Here is an 18,865-nt window from a genome sequence, read left to right as displayed (position 1 = left end):
TCTGTTTTAAAGGTGCGTTCTTCGCCCGAGAGAGAGTGTTTATTCCATTACCATCAGATGTGTGACAAAGGTGTGGGCTATATATCGAGCTAGAGCCTTTGTCTCATTAGCACATATCATGAGGAAAGCCGAAATGCCCAAAATCAATTAAATCAAATGCATATGATGCCGGTGTGAGCAGCAGTTTTTGTTTCATAACAGATATGGAAGCAATGGATCAAATTTGACTGCTTTCTTTCTCTAAATATTTTCTTTGTCTCTCCACTGCTTGCGCCAAACAATATCAGAGGAAAATGTCTAAAAACACAAACATAAAGACAAAAATCAAATAATCTAATGTAGCTGTTTAACGAAACTGAGGCAGATTAAGGCAACATATCTCTCTGTTCTGTTTTTCCAACTTGATGCATAAAGGAAATGTTAAAGTGCTAACCCAGCTGGTGTTAGAGAAAAAGAAGAGCACACAGATGCTGAGCGGAGGCTACGCTCGTTTCCGACATACAACAATGCGTGCTGCAGCGGATCAGCACAAGCAGAGGAGCCAGAGCTGCATTGAGTCTCACTGCTGAGTGTGAAGAGTTCTCACAATGAATCAACTCCTCTGCAGAGTGAGGGCATCATCCAATCAAGTCAAAGGGATAAGCACAAGTCTCAACGGCTATGGCTTATAATTAACAAGTCAGCGGGTCAGGGTTAAAGTACAGAAAGCCATCTCCAACATAAAGCTTTGACTGCAACTGCATTCACAACAGTGATGTAATAGATGTAATAGACACGGACTGATCCCCACACGCCCACAGGAGCAGACATGTGCACCAGAAAGCCTAAATGTGAGCGATGTGTGCATTTAGAGATAAATTAAGCAGCTGATCGTGTAAAAGAATAGTCACGCAGGCCAACTCTGGCAGCAGTGCGCACGTAATCCCTTCCATCTACTTTCTATAGCTGCTCATTCTCTGAACTCAGGCCACGATGCACAGGCTGAAAGGCAGGAAATGAGCTGTAAGAACAAGGAGAATAAGGTTTATTATTAGGTTAACTTGATATTTGTTACACTTTTTGTTTTTTTATTCATTTTTTTAAGAGTAATGAGCCATAGCAGTCCACATTATGCTCCAAATACACTGAGCTCCACACGTTAAAATGAGGCACAGCTTCAAAGTTGGTTTAAATCATCTGTAATCATCAAAAATCTGTACATATTCATCACATGTTATTAGCAGCATGGGTAGCTGCTAGGGATCGTTTGCGCATTTGGGACAAGTACGACAATATATTACACATTTTTCACGATACGAACTCGACCAACTATGTAAAAACAATCAAGCGCTGTGATGAGGGTGACTGGCAGAGCGAGTACGGGTGAACATTTGCTGGATTGTGCAACACTCATTTCCACTCATGATCCATGTGCTCCTGTGTTCTCATAACTTAAGATGCATCAAACTGTGAGCAGATTAATCGTAATCGAATTAAAACCTTAAGGCCAACAAAGATTCACAGCTCTAGCTTCAAAATCCAGCCAAAATGCAGAAACCAAAGCTGTAAAACTAATAAATGGACAAACTTTATCGTCATTCACAATATACGCCAACATTGCACTGGCTCACAATATTGGATCCGTTAGTAAAAGAGTGTACCGCACTAAGGATGAAATGCTTAATAGCTAAAAGAAGAAACAATAGTCTGTGGATAGGGTGGGTGGGATCTGGGACCATATGCTGAGCCCTGGTCAGGCAGGCGTGGCTGCATCGCCTTCTGATATGTGGCTGTGCGGGACCCAGACCAGCTGGTCAGCACACGCTCTATGGGGCTTCTGTAAAAAGTGGTGAGGATGAGAAGGGGCATGTGTACTCCTCAGCACAGACGCTGGAGAGCTGCGATGTTAAGGGCACTTGGTGCTATCGACTACCTCCACTCTGCTGCTGTTAATGAGGAGTGGTGCGTGACTGGCCCGTTTCCTCTGAAGTTGATGATGATCTCTTTTGTCTTTTTGACATTCAGGACCAGGTTGTTAATGTAGAACCAGCCCCCTCCTTGTAGGTCAGTTCATCCCGGTCCCGAATGAGGCCCACGGCTGGTGTGCCGCTTGCTTACTTTACGACTGCCGTCCTTTCAAACATGCACTTTTCCCTGCAGCTGAACATGTCAGCAGCTTCATTTCTGAATTAAGTTGAAAATTATAACATAAAAGTGACTGCTAAAGCCAATAATGTGACACGTCCAATTCCAAATTGGGTTTTCAAATTGATCAGGATATCATTTTTTAAATGATGTCCTATGGGTGAGTTGGGAAATGCAGCAGTTAGTCGGGTTCACCAGAGGAACAGCTTTCAACTAACAGGGAAACACATTAACCCTCAACAATCACACACACCTCCACCTGCAGCCTTCTGTGAATTACACATCCCACAGCAGATTACACTCAGCACCGCCTCGTGGTGATGTGAAAGCTCCCCCATTTCACAGTTAAACAAACTGCCGTCCCCGGCTGCTTCAATTGGCTGAGGTCACACCAGCAGTGCTGCTCAAGTGTGTGCGTGAGGAGCGTGGATGTTTGCACACAAACACACAAAGCGATCAAGCTGAAGCTGCTAAACATCAGAAGGGTCAGTCAGGACTCCACAATCCAACACTACACAAGCAGTAGACACACAGCAACACGCTGACCCGGTACATGAGCATCCTTCATTTTGGTCTCAAACACACACATGATTCACAACTATTATGTTTGACAAAACTGCCAAATGTTTTACCTCGATGAGACTTTTATAACACCACAAAGACTTCAAAAAGGCAGTTTAGTTCTCCAATTCACCGTCGCCATCACTGGTGCTGTTTTACAGGCTGCTGTAACTAAGACACACTCGGAGCGAGGTGACAAATTCCACACAGACTTCTAAAATCAATCTTTACAGTCAGTTCATTCACTTATCCAGAGGTGAGTGATTCAGGTTAAAGAATCTCCTCATTACAGCAAACTGTCAGCCTGCTAACACTCAACTTTACATTTCGATCTTTGGTGTCAAGATTGTGCACACAAAGAAAGCAAAGGGCCAAAGAAATGATAGCTTTCTTCCAGATTTTTCTAACACCTTTTCAGCTGCGAAGAGCCAGGCTCCATGGGGAAAATCTACTCCTTCTACTGAGAGATAACCAGCTTGCAAACGATGAATTTGTCAATTTCAGGAAGTCAGCACTTACTCAGCCAAATGGAAAGTATCTGAAATTAAACTCAAGCAGGAACGTGTTCAGCCTAAACTTTGCTGCAGCAGGTACATTGGGTCAAAAACAACTCATTTGTAATGCGTGCAGGGTCTCCTCTGTTGTGTTATCGCCCTCTACGCCACAGTCCAGTCACTTCACCTCTGACCCCCCCTTCACATTGCTGCAAATGTCAAGCCTCGCCCGAGGCTGAGCTCTCTACAAAGATGAGGCGGCCCTGGAGGAGCAGCAACAAACAAGAGGGCGTGCAGAGGAAAAGAAGCTGTAAAACAGGAACTGTCTGCAGGACACCAGGAGGAATGGAAACAGAAGTAGAGCAACAGCTAATTAAGATGACAAGCCTTTCAGGGGATTTCTGCTCCATTCTGAAATAACTGTACTCACTGAGTCTGGCCATCGACAGAAAGAGCGTGGTAATGAGTTTTTGTTAGGTTTATTGGAAAGGACAACAGAAAATCCTTTAAATCCTGAATTTAAACATGACAGGCCTGCAGTGAAAGGTTATAAACATCTACAAAATATATGGAAACTCCACAGTCGCCCGAAACGTAAAACCTTTGGGGAAAAAGTGTTCATCTGTCCATCATAACATTGAGGGTAGCTTGACTTGTGTGTGTGTGTGTGTGTGTGTGATGTAGCGCAGCAGGGGCACAGGGTAAAGCTGCTCCCATTGGACAGGCGAACTGTGACACAAACACGGCGTCGAAACCATTTACACCGGCGCCTTCGGCTCAGTCGCCTTGCAGCAGTCTTCATGCTAAACAGCAACTGCGACTGGGAAAGGGATGCCGCTACGCTGCAGGTCATTTTCACATTTTTAAATGAAATTTGGTGTTTTGTAACATTTGCCGTAACTGTACCCTCTTCGGTTTTGATGGGTCACACAGATCCCTGTAGAAACCAACCTGCAGCTCTACCTGTTTTCTAAATGTAACGCAGTGTGCACCAGGCAACAGAAACTGACACCGCCTGGTGCACCACGTATTATTATATCATTTTTGGAAAGGTCAAGAACAGCTATGCCATTCGTCATTGTGTCACACTGCTGGAAAAGCATTCGTCTAAAACCAAAGAAGCACAGATATCAATTCTCGTACATCTGAAGCTGGGGACAGCAGTGAGGACAAGGCCCAGATCTCTGCTTCTAGCTTCCAGCAGAACACTTACGGATAAAAGATGTGAAACAAAACAAAAAGAACAGGGAAAAAGGCCCGGAAACGCATCGTGTGTAGGTGGGTTGGTTGGGGCTTGAAAGGGACGCTGCTCTTTATCAATTCATTTTACCCACAACAAGAAATAGCAGGAGCACGTGTTCGGGAGACGAGAGGGGAAAAAAGGGAAGGATTAGTGTATCTTCAAACAATCTCTGCACATCAAGCTCTCAGTGCAGTCAAGTAGGACACATTAACATCAGAAATCCATCAGGAGAGTGGAGGAGGCTGATGAGGCAAACTGAAGGAGAACATTATTTAAGGGCTGGGGGGTAGTTTTGAGGCTCAGATGAGTCAAGTGGCGGAACTGGGTGTCTTAGAGGAACTTCACTGTACGTAAAGGAGGCATTCTGTATTTGAATGGGCCTCAGCTGCACACAGCAGCAGCCATTCGAGCTCTGAATAGGAGTCAGCTGCACATGGATCGTTCTGGTGATTTCTGCACTTTAGCCACCCTCACTGAAATAACAGGAAGAGGGTGAGATGGGGAGAGAGGCGGAGAAGAGACAGAATAGGAGGAAAAAAACACAGCCAGCAAATACTTTTACGACAGTATTCCCTTCACATGCTTAAACTGCCTTTCTATGACTCCTTTTAGATGGCTTTATTGGCTGCATGAGACTCCACTTATCAGCGAATCAAAGAGGGCGAGTTTAGAAACGTTACTCAAAACTCTGTATATCTCATTACAGTCTACGCTGTTTATTCCTTGTGATTAAGATCAATTATCTCGTCAACATTTAGCAGTTAAAATGGATTCTACAAGGTCAAAGCATGTTTACCTACTGTATTCTCCCATCCACACCTTGTATTTCAGGTATAAAAGGGTTGACCATGATAAGGACTTTAAATGTACTTTGCTGCTTTACTGAGGGGAAAGTCTATGTGTGTGGAAAGCACTTACAGAGTACAAAAGTCTTGTATCCTTGTATTCTGTGCAGTACAGCTTCTTAAAGGCTTCTCTCTGATCATTTTCCCTGATGTCTCCTCAGTATTTCCATCCTGACTTCACAATAGTTGTCGTTGTGGATGTTTAAACTTGATCTTAACCTTTGAATAGACTGAAAACAGGGAGTGCAAAGATTTCACAGAACCTTTGGTGCAGAAATGGCTGACTTAGAGTTTGAGCAGCAGGTAAATGGCAGTAAAGAAAGCGCATCATGTGAACAGTGACAAAGGCCACAAACACACACGGAAGCATTTCGTCAGGACAACGAAAGCTCTAAACACTTACTGAACATGTCATGTTTGACTAGGCTAATAAAGATAAAGCAAATAAAATCACAGCGAGAAACAAACCAAAACTGGGGCCATTTTTCATGGAAAGACAAATCGAAAATCCCAACATCTGGCGGTCAAGAAGCTGTTTTTAAGGAAGGGAAACAGGGAGAAAAGGCTGAGGTATGGTAAATGATACAAGAAGTGGGCTGAAAATTGGAAGACGGTTCCGGCTGCGTTGAAGAATGTGTCAAACAAGGCCAGTTGGTGTCTGTGAAGTTCAGAGCTGAACTGTTTACAGGGTAGGGTTAGGGTTAGGGTTAGGGTTACGGACGCCTCATGTGGCAGCGAGGAAAGAGAATTTGCTCCAGTGTAAAAAGTAAATGAGTGCGACCTCAAACAGTTCACAGCAATAAGCACATAATGAACACACAACAACTCCTGGCTTTTACTCTCTGCACTGCAGCTGACCTCGCAGGTAGGAGGTGTCGTCATCCCCTGGAGTCTCACTCTGCTGGCACAATCAGCGACCCTGTGAGAGGATGTGGGAAAAGCTACGAGAGACATTTTCCAACCACAGAGAATTTACAGCAGTATCAAAAAGATAGGGTGTCCTATATCGCGTGCCATCCATCCGCATCTTTGTGTGTGTTGCTGTAGTAAAAGGTGATTTGCAGGCCGCACTACTTCGCGACTTCACAGCACATAAATCACCCCGTGTCTCATTCTGTAAATGTCAACAGCCTTACAACACATGCAGGTTCACAGTATAACTCACACACAGCTCTGCAGCAGCACACGTGCACGTCAGTCCGGGAGGTCAGCGAAAGCAGCGCTAAAGCAGGTCACACTGGGCTGCTTTACACCTATTGGATGTGTAGACTACCATTTCTGGCAAATAGGACACTGAATAACTGCATCTTAAAACAAAAAGACTCAATCTGTTCATTCAGAATAAAAGATAAAACATAATGTGGATTTAATCACAGCACATAGTGAGACTGAAGAAGACTGAAAAGCTGGCGACTGTATCGGACTGCTATCAGAAGACATAATGAAACTTCAGCCTGGAGGACTCACTAAAGAGAATTGACACTAACTGAATGTCATTAACATGTTTACACATCCCAGGGACACCAAGAAGAGAGGGAAGCCGGTGAGGTAAGTGTGAAGGAGGGTGTGTGTATGCAGACGTGCGCTGCAACCATCACAGGCCGAGCGGGGGCTCTTTCAGTGGTAGCTGAGGGCGCCGATAGAAGTCTTCATGGTGTCTGGAGCCCGTGAGAACCGTTTGCCAGAACTGTGCGTTTGCAACAACGAACAAGAAGTCATTTTCAAGCATTTGTGGCGCATGTCTGGCACCTTCAACCACAAGCCTTTGAGCAACATGAAAAACTTTCTAGTCGGCTTTAGGCAGTAACATTTAAAACCTACTCGGGTAGGGTTATCTAACACAATCGCGGTTTGGCCTTTTTCACATGGTCATACCATTTCTACTTCATATGCAGTTTCTTTGGCAACCACTTGTTATATATTCTTTGAATGCAATTCTTGGCTGTGTCTGCCAGCCTGAACAAACGTCACGTGGGCTGGATTTAGGAAGAGGAGAGCCTTGTTTGCACAGAAAGTCTTTTTTTTTCTTTTTTAAAGGTTTTCGTCTTCATTCTGATAGAGACAGTTGAATGCAGACAGTGGAAGAGAAGAGGGTGAAGACTGACAAAGTTCACAGCCTGCTTGAATTCTACAGGCTTCTTCTTGTGTCGCTGCTTGAAAAGAATACCTTCCAGACACCGGCAGAAGTTCAGGAGTTGATTTTCAGTCCAAAAGACCAACCAGTTCATCTTTATGAAAGCAGCCCCCACCAACACTCCCCTCCTCCACTTTGCAGGCACCAGAAACTGTGAGGTTCTCCGTGTCCATGAACCTTTAAACTTGTCGTCAGGTATTTCTTGGGAAAAAATGCCCTTTTACCTTGGACAAGTCTTTCAGCACTCAGAGTCTCCAGACTCATTTTTTTCTGTAGGTTTATTTAAGGTCTGTGGAAGGTCGGCTGCAAAAGTGTTTTATCTGATCAGATACCCATTTGCAATAATATTACACACGAATGTCACCCTGTTTGCCTCCACAGTGCTGCAGACACAGAGATGCACGCACATTTTATGTAACACCAGAAGAAAGAGTGGGAGCGTGTGCTCCCGTCTGTCTATGCACAACTACTGTGCTCATCCTCAGCATATTGCCCCATCTCTTTAACCGGCCCTTTGAACTGGTTCAAATATTCCCAAAAAACCCCCCAAAAAAACAAGCATTCAGAGCCCTGAATTAATGAGAAACATAACATTTGGAATCAGCAGGCAAAAATCTCCTCCTTCCATCATGAAACGGTCACACAGTTTATACAAGAGAAAGCTATTTGCTCTGCACTTCATGCACTGCCACCACTAACATTTGTGGAGATAATTTTATTTGCTGACACGACCACAAACTTTCAACATGACCCACTCCTGAAGCACTGATGAACTGCAACGGGTCTGTCTGCAGGAATCAACTAATGAGTCCGCAGAAGCTGCTAAAACAAAACAACAAAAGACGGTAAAACTCAGTACATCCAACCACGTTGCAAAGAGAGAGCTGCCAAGTGAATCTGACTCTAAGAAACGACACAGAATGCGTGCGGCTCACTGGAGACGACAACCAAATAACTTCAGTCAACATGCAGCCTTTATTTCATCCTGACCTCATTACTGATGAATGTTTCGGTAATAAACAGTTTAGCATACGACACAACTAAAATGATGCTGCACTTTAAAGAAAGGGAAAGGCTAAATGGAAAAAAGTAGGAAAGTGTTGCATGAAAGTTGATTTAAGTGGTGCTTCTACATGTTTGCGCACATGCTCCTATTTTCGTTAGGAGCACCAGTGTTCCCAGTAAAGAAAATAGAAAATAAACATTCAATTTCCTCTGGAGCTTGAAGACAAGCACAGAAATATAGATAAGGTTGAAGTTGCCACTTGATTTACAATTGAGATGCATACGATACATCCATGAATAAGCCTGAGCTTCTTCTCTGTGGACTTCACAGCTATCTGCCCAAAGAATCTGGTGAACAGACGAATCTAATGCTGGATACAATGGAACAATTTCATGGCAGTCTGGTTAATGGATACCAAGAGCTTGTTGGACAACTGTGTGGGATAACACACTGACTGGACAGCCAGCTGATCTCCCCATCCTAACTGTGTGGAAAAGCCAGAGCAGTCAGCTTTGATGCAGGAGGAATTGTTAAACAGCATCTAATTGACAGCTTTCAAACATATTGGACTGGCTGAGCCTCACTCTCCTTTTCTCACTCATGCAGAACACATAAATTGATTCAGCTGCTGACAGTGAAGCTTCAATCAGCCTTCACTCAACTGCCGGCCGGGCTTTTGGCTCTCTGATGAAAAGAAGTCGTGTGAAAGTGACAAAAATTGGACACAATTTTACATCAGACACAAATGGGAATTCATTGACAAAACAGAGACACAGCTCTTTAAAAGGAAAGCTCTTTATCAAATCCCCCCTGAGTGAGTGAAAAAGATGCAAAAGAAAAGAGAAAACGAGAGATGGAGAATACAAATACACAAAGACGGGGAAGACCGGAGGGTGGAGACAACACAGTCGGCTGGATTTTTAATCAACGAGTTAACCAACAGCTCAGTCTGCATCTACCCGGCCGTCATCGAACACTGACCACAGCTCTGTGTTTTTATTGGATACATTTTACATTCTGCTGTGGAAAAGAGTTTCACAAGAGGCTCTGTGCGAGTGAGTCAACACTCCGTGGGGATTTCATCAGATTTGGGGGACTTTTCCCTTCTCTAATATCATCTTGTGCGATTATCAGCAAACCTTAAAAAAAAAAGTTCAGGATTCCCATAAAAAAGAGCCGGCTACAAAGCAAAAGTTTGATGAGTTTTTTAAGTCATTCGGGGACTCTCACACGGTAGCTTTTAAGCTCTTTATGTTAAACAGACGCAGATAAGTGTTCTTATCTAAATATTGCCCTGCTCCCTTCTGAGGTGAAGCCAGTGAGGGCCACATTCTGGTGGCTGCACTAATGACTCCTGCTGGGTGAGTGAGGAACCTTTAGAGGGGAACTCTGAGGGTAACGCTGGCCTCGCATCACAGGTGGACATACAAACACACTCAAGAGAGCTCGGTGGGGCATTCAGAAACAATCATTCAGGCCAGATTTCACATTTGTTTGAGCCTTCTGAACAAACAGCATCCTGGGAAGAAGCAAGCTCTGACCTGACGTAGTTTTAAACGGACCTTTCCCCAAACGGCTGATGGTCCACAGTGGGCTGTTGGAATTTAAGGGGTTAAAGGCTTTAGTGTGTGTGTGTGTGTGTATCTGTGTAAGTTGCTGAAATGTCTGCAGTAATTCTGCATTAAATGCAACCCAGGTCAATCGGAAAGGTGTTGATGTGTGAAGGATGTAGTTCAGTAACTGATTGTATTTGTGTTTTTGCTAAATCAGCAGTTAGTTGATCAGCTCTTTGTGGTCAGGTCTTTGTGTGTATTAAGAGTTTGTAACTGATCAGAATCAGTCACTCAGAATGTGTGTGGGGGTGCATTTTAACGCCAGGTAAGCAGACATCCTTGACAACAAACCCATTGATTCTTAATCCTTTTTTTTTAACCCCAAACCACAGGACCTGGTGGTGTACAGCACGCTCATCATAATGCTTCTAAAAGTCACTGGTTGCTTATCTGATGGAGGTCTGCAGGAAGTCTGTGTTTAACGGCAGAGATTTACGCCCGACACCCCGTGTCAGAAGAAGAAATCTGCTCAAAATAATTTTTCAGCATGAAATCACAGCCATGCTCAATGTGCTCCGACACTGATACGAAAACACACACCGACACACAACTCTGCCTCTGAACACAGCAGGGTCTCCATGTGTCAGGATGCCAGAGCAGGGACCACATCTCAACAAGTGAGCGGTGTTGGTGGCCATGTATGCCGCTGCTCTTCACTTTAAAGGGGTTCGTCGTTGTTGCAAATTCAATTTAACACCATCTCACATCTCCCGACAGCTTCACTGTACAAACACAAGAAAGGACGACCAGAGAGTGAAGTTCCACGGTTAAAGCCAGAAAAAAAGTGTGATTGCGTGGGGACACCATCCTCCAACAGTTAATTGTACCACTTGTATTTTCTCATCAGGGGTCCTCTTTGCATCCTCTGTATTCATGCCGTCATCCCCTCCTCCTCTCAGGCAGAGTGGTTATGTAAGGGGGCAGAGCTAGGCAGCTTATTTACGCTCTCATGAGGATTAAGCAGAAGCTTGGACATGCCAGCACCTGCAAGGCTCACTGACGGCCCACAAATACACACACTGCTGCACAGATGACAGGCTTTCTCTTAACCCCCCCCCCCCCCCACGGAAGAACTAGTCAAAGTGTAAGATATACTTTGATGTCGTCTTGCAGTGGTAGCAGCAGTGGGCCTCTGAGCCTACACAGATAAAATGCATTTGAGACAGGAGGCCAAGCCTCAAGCATCACAAGATCACTTGAATATTTCAGACTTTTGAGGAGTGTGGTGTCAGACTACTTGTAGAATGGACTGTGGAAACATTTGCAAAAGAAAGTCATGAATAATTATGTTATGTTAATACTAATGATTGTGCACAGGCTGGGATTTGTAATGCTTGGCGTTTATCTCTTTAATTGTGCTGATGAAGACATGTGAAATCACTGTGTTCTGCAACACTGCCGGCATCCCATCTTTGTTTTCTGAAACCAACTGTCACATCACTCATTAATCTGCATCAGGAAGAGATGAGAACAACTAAAGTTTGGGCTGAACCTGAGCACAAAATGTAGTTTCTTATACGTATATATATTTTCCATATCATATCATCAAAATATTAGATAGAAATGCCATGTTGCCATTAGAGATAGTCTCTATAGTCAACTTAATCACATCTTAATCTCCATGAAAAAGGTGAATAAAGCATCCAAGAGCTCCTGGACACAGATTTGTTTCTCCAAGTTTAGCTACCAAACAAAATTTGTTGCAGGTGCACAACATGCAAACTACGTTCACAATCAAACTTTCTATTGTTTCTGTAATTATAAGAGGACACCCCCCCCTCTATTTTACGTCCTCTCTGTAAGAACTGCAGCCGATCGCTGTAGCTGGCAGAACTGTTTGTTAGTGTCTGTTATGGCTCCTGCTTAGTAGGAGCTGAAATCTATGTGGAACATCTGGAACCAGGCGTCTTGTGAACAGCAGCTGGTTGAACGTACAGATGCGAAACCAGAACATTATCATTCAGATAATGAAGGTGTGGATATTTTACTGCTTTGGAGTAGCAGCCCTTTCTGCCAAGCCGCCTCTGCAGATCGCCACAGAGCATCTCTGCAGCCCTCTCGATAAAGCCACAGTCCTGCCACAGCCTCCGTCTCATACACCACCCTCTGCACAGCTGCCTCCACTGCTCCTGACAGTCAAGCAGGAATGATTCCAAATCAAAAAAAATCTCGTTTTCTTTTTAATCTAAATACATACGGCAGTAAACACTGCAGTGTCAGGTTCCTCTAATATCAGCTTTTCAGAGTTACTTCAGAGCTGTTTACCCGGCTGACAGCTGTTCTAGATGCTGATGGTTTAGAGAAAAAAAAGGACGTCTCCTTTCTCTGAAATATCTACCCTTCAATTCATCTGCTCTCATGTTCTCTCACTGAGGGATCGAGATACGCAGAAAAGACAAGCCACAAAACATGTAAGCTATTAAGGGAAAAGGGAAAAGGGACACGGTATTGGGAAGAGCCGCAGACGTCCCAAGCTGCTTCAACAAATGACAAGAGCACGTTATTCTGTATGACAGACTGCGCAGGCACGGAGAGCAGAGATGAAAACAAATGTGACTTCTGCGAGTGAAAGTTTTCATTCTAAAGAAGGGAAAATATCAAAGGGACAAAATACTGCCAGTGAAAATCATTTCCCTGAACTACAGATGGAGCATCTCTCCTCTTTGTCTACTCGAGCTTTTCTTTATCCTCTGAGGGATCCTCTGCATTTCCAATTCAGCTCTCGGTATTATGCCAACTCTCCCATTTCATTATCATTTTACTCCCCTCCTATTAATGAACTTAAAGGCTATTGCTCTGTACTGAAGTGTTGCAGCATCAGGTGCAAGGTCCAAGCTACTGCGCTGTTCAAAGAAACAAAACAAATTGGTATTTCTATGAGAATACAGACGAAAACAAGTGCTTTTAAAAAATATGTCTACATCTAATTTGCACCATTTCATTCCTGACCTGAGAACAGCTAATGAGCTCTTGCAATTTATACTAAAGGAGTATTTTAATAGAGTTTAAAAAGCATCGAGCAGCTGATGCAACATGCTGCTGCACAGCCTACAGGCTCTGCATTGTGCTTGAGCATTGTGTTAGAGCAGCTTTCCAACCAGTGATGTCATTGTCATCTCTGGCTGCCAATCAAAGTTCATCCTCATTAATCCCCGGGTCCTTGTGTGGATTGAGATGGAAGAGTTTATGAAACCTCTTGGCTCTGATGTGTTAATGTGGGATCACAGAGAATGGCAGATAAAATGAGGGGAAAAGGGAGGGGATGAAAACATTCATCAGAATCCTGTCTGAGTCATCGCAGCGATACCAACACAGAGGAGAGTGGGTGCTTTTTCTGCGCTTTCATCCTTGCGTTTTGCAAATTTTCAACCTCTATTGTAAAGAATTCATAAGCTGGTGATTCAGAGAAGTTGTTTTTCACCAATAAAACCACTGTGAAGAGGCAAAGACGAGTCAGGACACTATGTACAAGGTGCAGACATGAAGAGAAGATGCTCGCTTGTGGTTTTCCTCGCATAGTTTCACCCCCTCGTGCATCAGGGGTTTTAAGAAAAAACGTAACCAGAAGAGGTCAAAGTGCAAAACACGTGGTTTCATTTTGCATTCAGAGAGACCACAGCGTACAGACATCTAACCGCCCTGACTAAGCTCCAAGCTGAAGAAGTTAACCTCAGTGCTAACTGTTTGTGCAGAGCGTGTCCTGATCTGATCACGTCTGCCGCCCACCGGGGTCGAGGCTGAACTGGTCCGCTGTAAAGTACCAGAGCAGCAACAAACACACAATTAGGAAGAAACGGGACGACATGCTGAGTGCCCCGGCCTGTTTGAAGTGGCACATTCAGACATGCACACATTACCTGCTCCCTGACCCGGAGAAGAGGAAACGGGGGACAAAGATGGGGGTGCCAGAACAGAGGATGAAGAAGAGAGAAGGGCAGAGGGAGGTGGATGACAATGATTACTTGTGACAGAACGTCCCACTGTGGGCTTCCTGCACACATTCCTCTTCAGGCACCCAGTCGACCATCCCTAGCACCGCACAGCACTGCCAGCATGTCTTACATGAAGGTTGAAGCCAAGAAGCCCCTCCCGAGGGAGGCCATGATATGAAAAAGTCTTAATTTGAACATGCCTACTGTCAGAGCGAGAGGTTATGAGTTGTACAAGTTGTCGGCTACACACAGAACATGATCTAAACACATAAAAATAATGATAAAGTGGATTCAGTCTGAGCGTGCAGCTACTTGCTATTTTTGACAACTGACTAACGTGTTAATTGCCCGAGCTGAGAATCTTAAAATCACATCTGAGGCGTTTGTGCTGAAACGTAGTGCCGTGTATTATGGCCAGATCATTTTTCTTCTAATAATATCCTGATACATAAATCCTCAGAACTGAAAGAGGGGTACTTTCATCTGATTCTGTAAAACATTACAGACGTAAGGGTCTCTGAAACGCGTTTCACATCCGAAGCACAATAAAGAAAAATGTCCATACATTTTCAGCCTCTTTTATCTAAGCTTATCAAGCAAAAGTCCACCCCCCAACAGAAGCTGTGTTGCTTTAGTCAAGCGAATGTGAAGCAAACTTTTGAGATGTTGACAGTGAGCACGGCCATCAGGCTACTTTGACCGCATAAAGTCGGCTGTTTTGTGTCATCCACAGGTGGCGGTATCGGCCACATTCCACATGGCTGTAATAAACAAAGCATTGGTTGCCAACTGGAAACAAAACTTGAGAAAATAGACAAACACCAGTGGCCTTGGGAGAGGAACAAAAAAAGAGAAGCCTTCAGTGATGCTCTTTGTTCTGCTTTAAACGCTCTATGCCAGCCTCTTAAGGAGCCGCCATCATGGACTGACATCACTCCAAAGGCGAGAGGAGGCTGAAGCCAAATTAGTGGTCCGTCCACCCAGACTGATCCCTGTGGTCCAGACCAGTTGGTCAGCAGTCCAAATCCACCACAAACCTGTTATCTTCCCTTTTCTCTCTCCTTTAGACATGTGGCCCATTAGTTAGGTATTGATCTTACACAAAAGAATAAACACAACTAATCAGAATGTTTTTTCTATGAAAGTGATGAACAGACCATTGGGATTGCTATTAAATGTAGGCTTTGATTCACCAAAATGAATCATTGGTTTATTGGGAACATGGCTGAAATCGCTGTCCCATCACTATGGGCAGCAATGCCATAAAAACAAACTTTTTGTGGCTTTTAACTCCGTATGCGATCATGTAATGATGCCACGGAGTCTGAGAAAAACTCCTGAGAGCTTTCACATCTCAAAGAAACCTACCAAGTAGAATTCGACTTGTTTTATTAAGGACGTTTTAATGGTAAAACATGTTAACTGCAGGATTATTTGTCATTTTTGACAGCTTACAAAGAGACCGAAGAAGGAACAATGTAGAACAGAAATGCTAAAAGAAAATCCCTGATCTGGTGTCTGCTGAGAGCAGTGTGTGCATGTTGGGGGACTTTTATAGTTGCCAGTTGACGAGAAGGAAAAGCATAAAGAGTGACAGCTCTGAGTGCTGCAGTCGAGGGCCGTTCCTGCTTCCTCCCACGCAGTCGTGGATGAATGAATGAGCAGCGGGTTCCCAGGTGGCTGAGAGCAAAGAGAGCCTTTTCCATCTCTTTCCCTGATTTCTGACCTTGAACTAAGATGAAATGTGATTCAATCTTTGCTAATTCAAACCAATCTGTGGACTTTCCTGCTAAGTAACTTTGATTACTGATTCTTAAACTCGTGTGCCCCCAATGAAGATGTAACATCAGTTTACTTCTGATTTGAGGGGCAGCTCTTTAATGCAGAGGTGAGGTATACCCAGCAGCAACCACAGGCTGCTGATATCAGGAGCTCCCGCCGTCCACCGTGGACTGTGGTGGGCATCCAAAATGGATGACACGCGTTCTGTTTAATGTCTTAATGACGCCACAGAAAGCTAACGTCAGGGGAGCCTGAAAAAAAGAGCCGAGTGAAAAAGGGAGAAGGAAACAACAGCACAAAAACAAAACACAAAGTCAGGAGAAAGAAAACTCTCCCGTCCAATCCTTTAAGTGTTCTGGGTGATGAGCCAAGTGTGAGATTTGCTGCGGTTTCCATACTTCCATCAGACAGAGAGCACGCACTGTCTGGATTAACCGCTGATTTGTTGCCCAACTTTGAGAAAAAACAGGGCTACTGCTGTTAATAAAAAGTATAAAACATTCAGACCGTAAGACCAGTTTCTATGAGTGGATAATCACGTGATGCTCTGTTCCGGTGCAGGTACCGGCTGGTGGGCTGACTCCACACGACTCTGACTGGGGCTGGCTGAGAGCTACACCGAGCAGCCCGAGAGACCCATCATCGAATAAACATCACAGACTGAGGGCTGCCTGACTGAACAGGACAGAGCTTCTGTAGTTTGTTTTGTGGACACTCTTATACACCATCTTGACCTATCGCTGCCTTCGTGTCCCGTCATAAACTGTTAACTGTCGTTCGTCTGCATGCGGATTGCTCTGACTTGCTTGCTTCTGTTTGGGCTTCCAAGCTGATGATATTTTAATGTTGCTGAATATGCTCTGGGATGAGAGGTAGATGCAGCCAAAGTTAGCCAGAGGCTGTTAGGAAACTTGTTGGGTTTTTTTTAGGTTGCTGGTGTATTCGGGACGTTTGCATCAGTTTTCAAGTCGATAAACAATAAGTGTCAGGAAATATAACCAATTCCATCTTCAGAAAGGTGTTTGGACACGCTTTGGGTTCTAGAGAAGAAAGAGATGAACATAACTTCTTTAAAATGGAAAGTTTGTAAAATTAAAGTAACTCAGAATAAACACAAATGTTTTGTTAACATCGTCTAAAATCAACCAGCGTTAAAAAGAAGTCGAGTAACGGACTCACACAGTGCTGTGGTAGCAAAAAAAGATCATCAACCTGTTTCAGCCCAAAACCGACACCCATAAACTCCCAGAACCTAAAGCAAACCAAACCATGTTGAACCAACTGGACAAACATAGCAGCAACTGTATTTTGGGTCCTACCCAATAAACTGTTAAATAACCTACGAGTCTGTGATTGTCAAAAAACAGAAGAGTAACATGAGCTGTACTGACTTTACCCTCAAGTCCTTTGCAAGAAACTTTAAGATAAGACTGGAGGATTTATAAGCTAGATTTAGGCTGTGCAGTCCACTGGCAGCTTCTCATGAGAAGGTTTAAAGGTTCACTGCAACACAAATCAAAATCCTCTTCCACAACTTGTTCCTCCAGATACTGGTCCCTGTTCTTGCCTTCAATTTACTGGCCAAGAAGCTATGCCATCTGATAAATAAGCTAGAAATATCACAAAACAAGAAAGATCTGTATATAATCGTGATCTCTTTTAGTGTGGTTCTGTGTGAGGTTTTCAGAAAAATGACAAATAATATCCAGACAGAACATAAAATGTCCCAAGTGCTGCTTGATGTCATGATTCCACTGTGTACGTGTATATCTGCTGCATCATTAATGGCTCTGATGGACCATTAGTTCTATGCCATCATCCCACTGCTAAATCATTGATAAGCTGCGGGGCCATTGCTAGATCAGGAGGGGCCCATTAAGAAAGCATTTAAGGTCCTCAAGAGAAGCAGCCTGCAGCTGATCCAACTTCCACAAAGGCCTAGGTCCACAGGCACATGTTTGCGTGTTCTGGAGTGAGTGTGTGCTAACACGCAGCAAGCATCCATAAACAAATTCCTCTCACTCATTAAGGGTTGAACCCAAAGCCACAGTCTATCTGTAGACCTGTGCTCCGCACTCCCTGAAAATAGACGAGCACACACAATCCGACAGCTAGTTCCAGGCCTGCAGGTGTTCTGGAGCTCTTTTTAGCACCCTGACGGATTACAGTTCAGAGACGGGACACGGAACAGGTATTTACAGGACAGCCCGGCATGATGTAACCTTGGAAGCAGGATCTAAATTCATCACAGACACAGAATCTGGCTGCAGGTCTGCTACAAATACTTGACTTTTAGGGAACCTGGTCAGCCCTGTAGAGACAGAGAGACGCATCACGATGCATTGGTAATTGTTTTATAATTGCACTGCAGCCTCTGAATCATCGTAATCGAATCAAATCACGAGGTGCCTCAAGATTCTTTGTCATTAAACTCCGTTTTGTGCCATGTTTAATACTCCCAGGTGATCCATATTTCTCATGATAAAGCTTGATGTAGAGGTCCTGGTACCACATAGATGTTTATGGTGTACAAAAGTGTGATAATATAACCACTATAAATGTTATTGTAGGGCAGATATAAGGAAGGGCTCAAAGTAATTACATTTTGCAAGCTGCACTTTAAAGATTTCACCTTCAGATGTTAAAGCTTTATGTTGAGATCATTACGTGTGCTGAAAGCTGCAATTTAACAGCTGTAACTCAGGAACAAATGGCTGTATGTCCAAAGTCAGAGTTTTGTTTTATACACAAAGTTGACACTTTTAAGGAAGCTAATCCTATGTTCCCTTTCTGATGGGTTTGATTACTGAAACTACCATGTATCTGTGCAGCAAACACGGTGACATTCATCTTGATGACGTCTTCATTCTTCTAAGCAAAGAGCTGAACGTCATTTATGAGGAGCCAGGCTGAAAATCCAGCAGGCAACGTTCAGTAGAAACTCAACAGGCATCGAGAAGCAGAGACGAATCCACACTTCTGGTCACAATCACAATGAGTCATGCCTTTAGTTTTAAGGTGGAATGACATGTGGCATCATATAAAAGCAACCAATCGCACACACAACTAATCATGTGATCACCATAGTTCAGTTAAGAGCCCACAAGACAAGAGCTGGACAAGAGCCCGGA

The 18,865-nt window shown here is 43.9% G+C and overlaps 1 protein-coding gene across 10 annotated transcripts in view; it reads right to left on the bottom strand.

Moving 5' to 3' along the window:
* Positions 1–18,865, bottom strand: part of caska (calcium/calmodulin-dependent serine protein kinase a) — a 116,637-nt gene that overhangs the window by 74,350 nt on the left and 23,422 nt on the right. The gene's annotated exons all lie outside the window — the stretch shown is intronic.

The sequence above is a fragment of the Leuresthes tenuis genome, unplaced genomic scaffold (genome assembly GCF_036924035.1).
Source record: "Leuresthes tenuis unplaced genomic scaffold, fLeuTen1.0.hap1 SCAF_12, whole genome shotgun sequence".
Classification (NCBI taxonomy): Eukaryota; Metazoa; Chordata; class Actinopteri; order Atheriniformes; family Atherinopsidae; genus Leuresthes; species Leuresthes tenuis.
Note: the sequence above shows the minus strand (reverse complement) of the source record. Positions and strands in the feature narration are given on the sequence as shown.